The 10,558-nt window shown below is 48.6% G+C and overlaps 1 long non-coding RNA gene across 1 annotated transcript; it reads left to right on the forward strand.

Moving 5' to 3' along the window:
- Positions 1-9,365: 9,365 nt before the first annotated feature.
- On the forward strand, positions 9,366-10,053 carry LOC149459932 (uncharacterized). Its single transcript, XR_016313182.1, has 2 exons — positions 9,366-9,470; positions 9,966-10,053. It is a non-coding gene; the product is annotated as an uncharacterized LOC149459932 (long non-coding RNA).
- The last annotated feature ends 505 nt before the right edge of the window (positions 10,054-10,558 follow it).

The raw sequence follows: 10,558 nt of genomic DNA on the forward strand, positions 1-10,558 counted from the left end.
TAGAAATTGCCCGTCGTTACACAGTAGCATTGAATTAGCAGAGGCTCAATCAGTGACAGGACGGAAGATGTTGCCATTCCGTAGTTGCTGTACTTGGGATCAAATTTTGTTCCTTTACCGGTGTCAGGAATCGGTGGTTCTGCCGCGATGTGCCGGGCGGCGCATGTGCAGAACACCGATGCACCCTAGCCAGCGAGCAGCGGGACCTGGGCGATCACGACGGTCGCGCATGCGCACTCGCAATCGCGGACACGCGCCTGGCACTAATGACAGCGCAGGGCGGGCTATTTAAACAGGACAGGAGGTATGTCAAATTGCCGTTTGGTCTTATCTGCTCTGTTCCTTACATCTGATCCTGTGAATCTTCTGTTGCCGACCTCTGCATTGTTCCTAACCCTGCTGACCGTCTCCTGTTTAACCCCTGGCTTGCCTGACCATCCTTCTGCCTGATCCTCTGTACCGCGCTGCCCGCTAGTTACTGAACCCGGCTCGTGACCTTGACCATTCTCTACCTGCTCCTCCAGTACCTCTCTTCCCACACGTTGCTGACCTGGCCTGCCTGACTACGCCTTATGTTACCCAGACGATCCATCCATCCATCCCGCACAGATCTGTCCCTGTTACCAGGTCTGCTAGCCTCTTCACATCAGGCTCCTTTCCCCGCACACCTCTGACGGCGCTCTCTACCATTGCCGGACGTACTCCGGGGTCGCGACCTGGTCTCAGTCTGCTCCAAGTCAATCCCTACCATCAGGGGCCCTGGTGAATAAGCAGATTGGGACTTAGACCCCGTGCCCTGAGGAATTCCGTGCTGTGGGCTGCTAGAGACGCCGCCAGGCAGTGCTTAACAGTACCAAACGGCCAAATGTCGGAGCCTGGAAGAGGACCATCCCCATTGGAGGATATATGTCAGCACCTGGCAACACTAACCCAGGCAGTAAAGACGCTGCAGGAGGGTTATACCCACTTGGAAGGACGGATTCAGACGTTAACTACTTCCGCCCCTGCATCCCATAACTCGGGTCCCTCATCGTCGGCCGGAAGCCTCCCGGAAACGCCTGCCGGAGCTGTACCAGAACCTCGTGTGCCTACGCCAGAGCGGTTCAATGGGGACCGCACTAAGTTCAGGGCCTTCCGCAATGCCTGCCAGCTCTACTTCAGTCTGAAGCCATGGACATTTTCAACAGAATCCGTGAAGGTGGGATTTGTCATTTCGCTGCTGCAGGACGAACCCCAGGCCTGGGCCCACCGTTTACTGGAGACCCGTCAACCACAGCTGGAGTCGGTTTTAACCTTCTTTGAGGCGATGGCACTTCTTTATGATGACCCCCAACGAACAGCTTTGGCCGAATCGTCCCTACAAACACTCCGACAGGGTCGTAGGGCGGCCGAAGAGTATGCGGCAGAATTCAGGCGTTGGATGGGGGATACGCAGTGGAACGATGCGGCCCTGCTCCACCAGTTCCGCATAGGTTTGTCCGAGCCATTAAAGTACGAATTAGCCAGGGTGGGTATACCAGCCACGTTAGAAGACCTCATCACTCTGGCCATCCAGATTGACCGACGGTTGCGGGAACGCAGGATGGAGAGATCCGGCCAGGGTCAGAGGCCTACGTGGGTGTTACCCCGTGTCCCAGTGCAGGGTGCTTTGCCTACTGGAAATCGTTACCCGGAGACAGCAGACGCCCCTGAACCCATGCAAGTGGGGTTAACTCGTCCCTCATTAACGTTCGAGGAATGCCAGAGATGCCGGCTCAACAATCTGTGCCTGTAATGTGGGGAAGCGGGCCACATGGTACGTTCCTGCCCAGCAAAATTGGGTAAGTGTGCATCTGTGTTTTCTGCCACATCTTCCACTGCCATTAATAGTTCTAGTTACTTAGCAGTACCTATCTCTTTTCAGCTTCCTGGAAGGACCGTGTCAGCGACTGCAATCGTTGATTCCGGGGCCTGTAGCTGCTTTGTAGATCTAGGTTTTGCAGCACAGCATCAGATCCCCCTACAAACCAAGGAATGTGGGCTAAACATCTTTTTGGCCGATGGGTCCCGAATCAAATCAGGAGTGGTAGGCCGGGAGACGCCACCTCTCTGTGTTACGGTGGCTGGGCACCATCAAGAGTTCCTTCGTTTTGGATGCCATCGCATCCCCTCTGTTTCCAATTATTCTGGGGCTTCCTTGGCTACGGGCACACGACCCCCAGATTAATTGGAAAACCAGTACCCTCCAGTTCAGCTCCCCATACTGTCGGGAGCATTGCTGTTCCCAGGCGCCTTTGGCTCCACGCTCTCTGTTATGCTTAGACACTGACGCAGAACTGACACAACTCATTCCCCCGGCCTACCACAGCTATCTTGACGTGTTTAGCAAATGATGAGCGGACAACCTTCCCCCACATAGGCCCTATGACTGCCCGATTGACCTGCTTCGAGGATCTGAGGTACCCTTCGGGCGAATTTTTCCCCTTTCAGAGAGAGAATTGGGGGTACTTAAGGAGTATATAGATAAGAATCTCCAGGAGTTCATTCGCCCTTCCACATCCCCGGCCGGGGTGGGAATTTTCTTTGTTGAGAAGAAAGATAAATCCCTGAGACACTGCGTGGACTACAGGGAACTAAATAAGATCACGGTAAAGAACCGCTACCCGCTTCCCTTGGTGCCAGAATTATTTCAGAGGCTCAGGACAGCATCCATTTTCACAAAATTTGATCTAAGGGGGGCTTACAATTTGGTCCGCATTCGGGAGGGAGATGAGTGGAAGACAGCCTTCCGTACTAGGTTTGGGCATTTCGAGTATTTGGTGATGCCCTTCGTTCTGTGTAATGCCCCAGCAACCTTTCAACACTTCATCAATAGTGTGTTCAGAGATTTTCTGGACGTTTTTGTGGTCATCTATTTAGATGACATCCTGATTTTCTCTGCGTCCCTGGAAGAGCATAGAGGTCACGTTAGAAGTGTGCTGGGATGGCTCCTTCAACATGGGCTGTACGCAAAGGCAGAGAAGTGCAGTTTCGAGCAACACAGCATTTCCTTCTTGGGACTAATCATTTCCACCACTGGAGTAGCCATGGACCCCCAAAAGATCTCTGCGATTTTGGAATGGCCGGTGCCGGTGGACAAGAATGGTGTGCAGCGATTCATTGGCTTCGCCAATTTTTATAGATAATTTATAAAAAAATTTTCAGGCCTCGTGTCCCCCATCGCCCAACTCACCAGACAAGGGGTGCGTTTAGGTGGACACCTGAGGCACAGATGGCCTTCAAGTCCTTGAAGAGGCTGTTCACCAAGTCCCCCATACTGAGCCACCCAGATTCCTCGTTGCCCTACATTCTGTAGGTAGACGCGTCTGAGAACGCGGTAGGGTCTGTGCTATCTCAGAGGAAGCGTGTCAAGGAACTGATGCACCCTGTGGCCTTCTTCTCAGAAAACTTTTGTCTGCGGAGAGGAATTATGATATTGGGGACCGGGAACTTCTGGCCATCAAGGCAGCATTAGAGGAGTGGAGGTACCTACTGGAGGGAGCCACACACCCAATCCTGATCTTCACAGACCACAAGAATCTGGAGTACCTGAGGACGGCGAAGCGCTTGAGGCCACGTCAGGCTAGGTGGGCACTCTTTTTCTCGAGGTTTGTGTTCCACATCACATACAGGCCGGGATCGAAGAACACAAAACCCGACTCACTCTTGCGTATGTTTGAAGACCCTGAAGAACCCCACAATCCGGACACCATCCTGTCTACTGGGAATTTCCTCGCTCTACAGACCGAGGTACGGTCCCAACTGCAGGCTGCATTCGTAGGGATGCCGAGCCCACCAGGAGTTTCATTGCAAAGTAAGGAAGGACTTTGGTGGAAGGAGGGACGGATCATGGTGCCCAAAGAGTCCTGTACCGCAGTTTTGGGTCACTGCCATGATCATCCTTTGGCTGGCCACTTCGGGGTGCAGAAGACATTGGAACTCCTGCAATGTGTGTTCTGGTGGCCCAGCATGACTAAGGATTGTGAAGCGTATGGGAAAACCTGTGCCGTCTGCCAGAGAAACAAGCCCTCCAGGAGCAAGGCTTGGGGTCTGCTACGACCCTTACCCATACCTAACAGGCCATGGGAGATGATTTCCATCAACTTCATCGTGGAGCTCCCACCATCCCAAGATCATACCGCCATTTTCGTGGTGGTGGACCGCCTGTCCAAAATGGTCCATTTCCTGCCTCTGAGGAACATGCCGTCAGCTGCAGAGACAGCACAAGTCTTCGTGAAGGAAGTGGTAAGACTTCATGGGGTCCCAAAGGACATCGTCTCAGATAGGGGGGTTCAGTTCACCTCTAAATTCTGGAGAGCACTGTGCGAGACCCTGGGAATCAAACTGTCATTATCTTCGGCATACCATCCACAGACCAACGGGCAGACGGAACGCACAAACCAGACTCTGGAGCAGTATCTCCGTAGATACACTTCTTTCCTCCAGGATGATTGGCTGACTCTCTTGCCACTGGCCGAATTCACATATAACAATGCAAGCCACTCTGCTACTCAACAATCTCCGTTTTTCGCCAACTACGGATTCCATCCCACATTTCTACCCGACACGATTCCAGAGAGTCCAGTACCAGCTACACAGGATATGTTACAGTTCTTCTCAGCGAATAACAAGGTTCTACAGGAGGCTATCTCAAGAGCCCAAAAAGATAGTAAAAAGGCCTTCGATAAGAGGAGGACAGGCAAACTTGTTCTGCACCCTGGGGACCAGGTCTGGCTAGCCACAACAAACCTGAAAATGTCTTGCCCATCAAGGAAATTAGGACCAAGATTCATGGGTCCATTCAAGGTGAAACGGAAAATTAACGAGATGGCATATGAACTCATAATCCCCGAATCCTTTAAAATACACCCAGTTTTTCACGTGTCCTTGTTGAAACCCGTGGCACCGGATTCATTCCCTAACCAGAGATCTAGACCTCCGAAGGCCATTAACATTGATGGGGAAGAGGAATTTGAGGTCGAAACAATTCTAGATTGCAGGAAAAGGAGAGGCCAGACCCAATTCCTCATTAAATGGAAAGGTTACGGCCCGGAGGAAAACTCATGGGAACCAGCCCAGAACATCCATGCCTCTAGACTAATTCGGGAGTTTTCTCGTAATCGCCCACGCAGGAGAGAACAATTGGGCATCCGGCGGCTGTCCATAGGGGGGGCAATGTCAGGAATCGGTGGTTCTGCCGCGATGCACCGGGCGGCGCATGCGCAGAACACCGATGCACCCTAGCTAGCGAGCAGCGGGACCTGGGCAATCGCGACGGCCGCGCATGCGCACTCGTGATCGTGGACACGCGCCTGACACCAATGACAGCGCAGGGCGGGCTATTTAAACAGGACAGGAGGTATGTCAAATTGCCGTTTGGTCTTATCTGCTCTGTTCCTGATATCTGATCCTGTGAATCTGCTGTTGCCGGCCTCTGCATTGTTCCCCACCCTGCTGACCGTCTCCTGTTTAACCGCTGGCTAGCCTGACCATCCTTCTGCCTGATCCTCTGTACTGTGCTGCCCGTTAGTTACTGAACCCGGCTCGTGACCTTGACCATTCTCTGCCTGCTCCTCCAGTACCTCGCTGCCCACACGTTGCTGACCTGGCCTGCCTGACTACGCCTTACGTTACCCAGATGATCCATCCATCCCGCACGGATCTGTCCCTGTTACCAGGTCTGCCAGCCTCTTCACATCAGACTCCTTTCCCCGCACACCTCTGACGACGATCTCTACCATTGCCGGACGTACTCAGGGGCCGCGACCTGGTCTCAGTCTGCTCCAAGTCCATCCCTACCATCAGGGGCCCTGGTGAATAATCAGATTGGGACTTAGACCCCGCACCCTGAGGAATCCCGTGCTGTGGGCTGCTAGAGACGCCACCAGGCGGTGCTTAACAACCGGTGTATATAACTGTGTTCCATATGTAGCCAGTAGAGGATTCGCACAGCAGGTAGGATTTGACACCAAATCATGCACTCTTGGATGCGATATATTGTATCCAGCTGAGCATTCCTTTGTAGGCCATTAGACTTTCATCTATGCTAATGTCTCTCTCTGGCACATAGCTCTGCTGGAAATTTCTTACAATTATTTGGGAGACTTCCCAAATTTTTTTTAGCTTGGGAGCCGGATGAGTTGTTTCATCAAAATCCTCATTATTTGCGAAGTGCAAAAACTTCATAATAAGGGAAAAGCTGTACTCCAACATGACTGTGCCAAAGAACGGCGTGGCAAGCATTTTGTTGGTGGTCCAGTACCACTTCTGCAGCGGTTTCCCCACCACTCCTTGCAGAACAATTAGGCCGAGAAACACCCAAATGTCCTCTTTTGTCACAGGTTCCCACTTTCTGCTTCGTGAAAACCTGCTGTGTGGAGCAACTAGTTGTTGCACTGTGTACCTGTCAGGGATCTCGGGCTGGACCGCGGCGCACAAGTCTGCGCATGCGCGGTATGCCGGGGCGCACTAGCATGCGGGCACTAGGACCTGGGCGCCCGCAACGGCAACGGTGCTCGCGCATGCGCATTTGCGAACGCGGACACGCGCCTGGCACCAATAGGAGGGCAGGGCGCCCTATTTAAACAGGCTCTGACTGTGCCTTAGTTGCCGTATGGTCTTTTCCTGTATCCTGTGTCCTGAGAGATTGCTTTGCTGCCGACCCTGCCTGACCCTGATTCGTTGACTGTCTCCTGCTCTGACCACTGGCTTCTCTGACCATTCTACTGTCTAATCCTGTACCTTTTGATCTCCTGTTGCCGAACCTGGACTGTGACCCGTTTTATTCTTCTGCCTGCCCTTTTTACTGACCTGCCTCCGCTGTTACCGACCTGGCCTGTCTGACTTCGCTCACTCCGCCTCCTCACATCAGACTCTCACCTGCTACGTACCACCGACAAGTGCCTCTACCACAGCTGGTTGCACCCAGGGGCCGCGACCTGGTTTCGGTTTGCTCCAAGTCCATCCCCAACATCAGGGGCTCTGGTGAACAAGCAGGTCGGGACTTAGATTCCGCACCCTGGGGAATTCTGGTCTGTGGAGCGCTAGAGGCTACCACCGGTTGGTCCATAACAGTACCTATTTGTCTCCGTCACGATAATTTCAATAACCTCATCAGTCAGAAACAATTCTAAGTACGACGAGAGGTTGTCACCTTCAATGTGGACTTTCATACCAGGTGCGTGCCGGTAAACGGAAATCTTGGTGGCGCTGGCGTACCGCAATCAATAGTGCACCACATGAGCAGATCACTCACGTCAATCTCAGATTCGCCACTGTCTTCACTGTCGGTGTCTGAAGACAAATTGTCACATGAGTCGCTATCACTCAGTTCAAGTAGCTCATGGAAATATCTGAGGTAAAGTTACAATGTATGCACTAGAGTAACACTTTATTTTGACACTGATCTATTTTTATAACTCGCGCCTCCCGCAAGCCCCGCCCCCCCAACGGCACAGCATGGCTTGCTCAGGCTGATTACACTGATCAGCGCGAGATACCAGGGAAGCAGGGAAAGATAGGAGATGGACGGAGGGGATGGTTTCATACGGCTCAGGACCCGGGACACGGATCGCAGGGACCAGGTATTTCGTTTGCGGTGACCCCAAGTCTGGCTCGGAGTTACCGCTTTTAACAGCTAGATTTACCCCGAGTCAGACTCGGGAAAACCACTAGGAAGGTTAAGAAAGCTCGAACACAATACAAAATACAAATAGTGATACAGAAAAGACACAAGACAAATATTTAAATACAAGTGCAAGGGATATATTCCATAATTACCATGGAACTGGACATAAAAGTTCCATTCCCTTCCTCTGGTGTTCCAAAGAGAGGCTCTTTTTCTCTCTTGTGTCCATAGTTATAGGCCTCTCCTCAATTAATTTTCATAAAGTATCTCTGATTGGTTGGCCAGTCTATTCCCTTTCATAATTGGCTAACTTCAAATCCCCTGTATTTAGCATACACCAACATAATTTAGGCAAATCTTGGCACCCCCTTTATGGAATTTAAGCATGCCAGTTCATGACCTTTTCCTGGGAAACTAAGTATTCATGAATGGCTGGCCATCTTCATTGCATATCTAAATGAGATATCATTTGAAGTGCATATTTGGGAACCCAATATGTCTGTCCCATTGTTAAATAAACTAACTCTGGCACCCACCTGTCTGAAAGAGGATTCTCAGCAAAGATGTCTGTTATACAGTAAAGAAGGTGTAATTAATAGAATATTCCCTTTGACAACTATGGTATCTACAGTATAGAACAGGAATTTATGGGAATACATATTGCACACCCAGACTGATACAGCTCTAACTGAAATATATTCAGAATTACAATATTATTTACAGTATTTAATGGAGATTTCACATAAACTCATTATCTAACATATGCTAAAATTATTTTGAGTACTTTTCTACTGAAAAATATAGATTTGATAAATAATAGCTTAAATATCATGTGACATAAAAATTTGCAACTACCACTATTTGTTTTAAAAGTATCTTGCTTTTAGAAAAAAATATGCTTTTGGGCTTTTAAGTGTGTTCTTAAGTAGGCAATGAGCATTTTGTATATTGGTGCAAAAAAAAAGCTTGTCAGTAAAAGTGTTAATCTTCGAATGTAGCAGGGATAACTAGGAAGTTCTTTTGGGAAAAGTAATTCTTTCATTTTCCCTAGATATGGAAAATAAAGACCATTTGTATAACCCAAGTTGTGCAGTGTTTTCTCTAATCAAGAAATGTCTCAGTGCAACACTGTTTTGAAGTTTAGTTATTCACAGCAAAGTTCTGTGAAAGCATTGATTAGTGGCTCCTAGTTGTTATCACTTTCGCTGCAGCGAGTGAACAGACACAAGCACACTAGGCATGTTTCCAAGGCTGTTCCAAAGTTTATTAGAGTGCGTTTGGGTTTTATAAACGTGCTTACATTAAAAAGGAAGCAACCTTTAAGTTGTAAGCAAAGCTGCAACTAAGCAATGATGTAATATACAGTATTACTACATACAGTATGTTTAAACTAGTTAAAAATCCCAAAACAATCTTTTTTTCTCTCTCCTCCGCATTGGACAGAGAGACAGCCATTGGTTGCTGTTGATCACAGCCAGTGAGGAGGGAACAGGGGACAGAGCTGAGCCGTGCTCTGTGTCAATAGGCACTTGCTATGGGGGCACTTGGCAGGGGGAAGGGGCCAGGAGCGCTGGAGGGGGACCCCAGAAGAGCAGGATTGGGCTGCTCTGTGTAAAACCATCTGCAGCGGTGCTAGTCTCTGTGCAGTTGGCTCATGCTGCTGTCATTTAAGGCCTGTGATGAGGGAGCAGGAGCTTGGGCTGAGCCACGCATGGCTCAGGAGACAGCCCGAATGTCTGTTCCCATAGCAAGCTGTTTGCTATGGGGGCAGACACGGAAGAGGAGGAGGTTCAAGACCACTCTGCAATACCGTTGCACAAAGCAGGTATGTATATGTTTTGTTATTTTAAAAAATGTCTTTAGAATCCCTTTAAGTGCAGAAAGAGGTAAAATGTGTATTCTAAAAAAAACAATTAAAATCACCCCTGTTGCAACACAGTCACACATACAATTACAAAAGCATCCACAGAGCACATGTGTATGTAAATGATTTTGCCATATGTGCAGGGGTGGACTGACCATTTGGAAACTAGGGCACTGCTCGAGGGCCTGGGATCAGTAGGGGGCCCCATGAGATGCCCCTGGTACCTTTTTTCATAGGCTTTTTTGAGTTTGGGCAAGGACACAGGGGCCCCATGATCCCCTATTGCCTGGGGGCCCCATGAGTTGTCAGTCCGCCCCTGCATATGTGATTTATTGCAGCACATGTAAGAGCAATAATTCTTGGTCCTCCATTTATGGTTAACTCTAAACTGATGAGCTGTAAATGAATTTTAAGCCTAAGTTTAGTGAAACACTTTTCTTTTTATATTCATGCAAGGAACAGTAAAATAAATCTGAAGTCTTCTGAATCATATGAATGGAGGAGGGTACAGAAAGGACAGGCATACTCTTTGCATTGATAGTAAGTACTGTCCCTTGTGCTAATTTGAAAAAGAAAGTGGGGGGAAGTTTAAACTTGGGCTTTAAAGCATTACCTATTGCTAATGTTGAGTATTGCATTTTTTTGCCATTTCACAGGTTCATGAAGTTTTAAAGCTTGACATATTTGGTATCTATTTACTCAACACTACCTCACTTTTTATTTTGTACAAAAAAATGGAGATTAAATTGTGTTTATGGCCATTAAAACATACGATGTTTTTATAATTCTGAAAAAATTGAGTCAATAACCAGTTGTGTAACATTAAAAAAAATACAACTACCATCTTTATTTTTTTCTGAATGCAGAGGCCTTGTAAAATAAAAAAAGATGCTGGAACATTTAAGTAATTCTATGGCCTAAAATGTTGATTTTTTTTTTTAATGTGTGTGAAAAATTGCTGTAAAGGGAAGTGGTTATATCTGTTCTGCAAAAATGCATTTACACTTAGTTTCTTTTCAAGCGTCTATCTTTGACCTTAGCTAGTGACA

Source organism: Staurois parvus, unplaced genomic scaffold (genome assembly GCF_062004578.1).
Source record: "Staurois parvus isolate SC_StPar_1 unplaced genomic scaffold, SC_StPar_1.0 ptg000243l, whole genome shotgun sequence".
Taxonomy (NCBI): Eukaryota; Metazoa; Chordata; class Amphibia; order Anura; family Ranidae; genus Staurois; species Staurois parvus.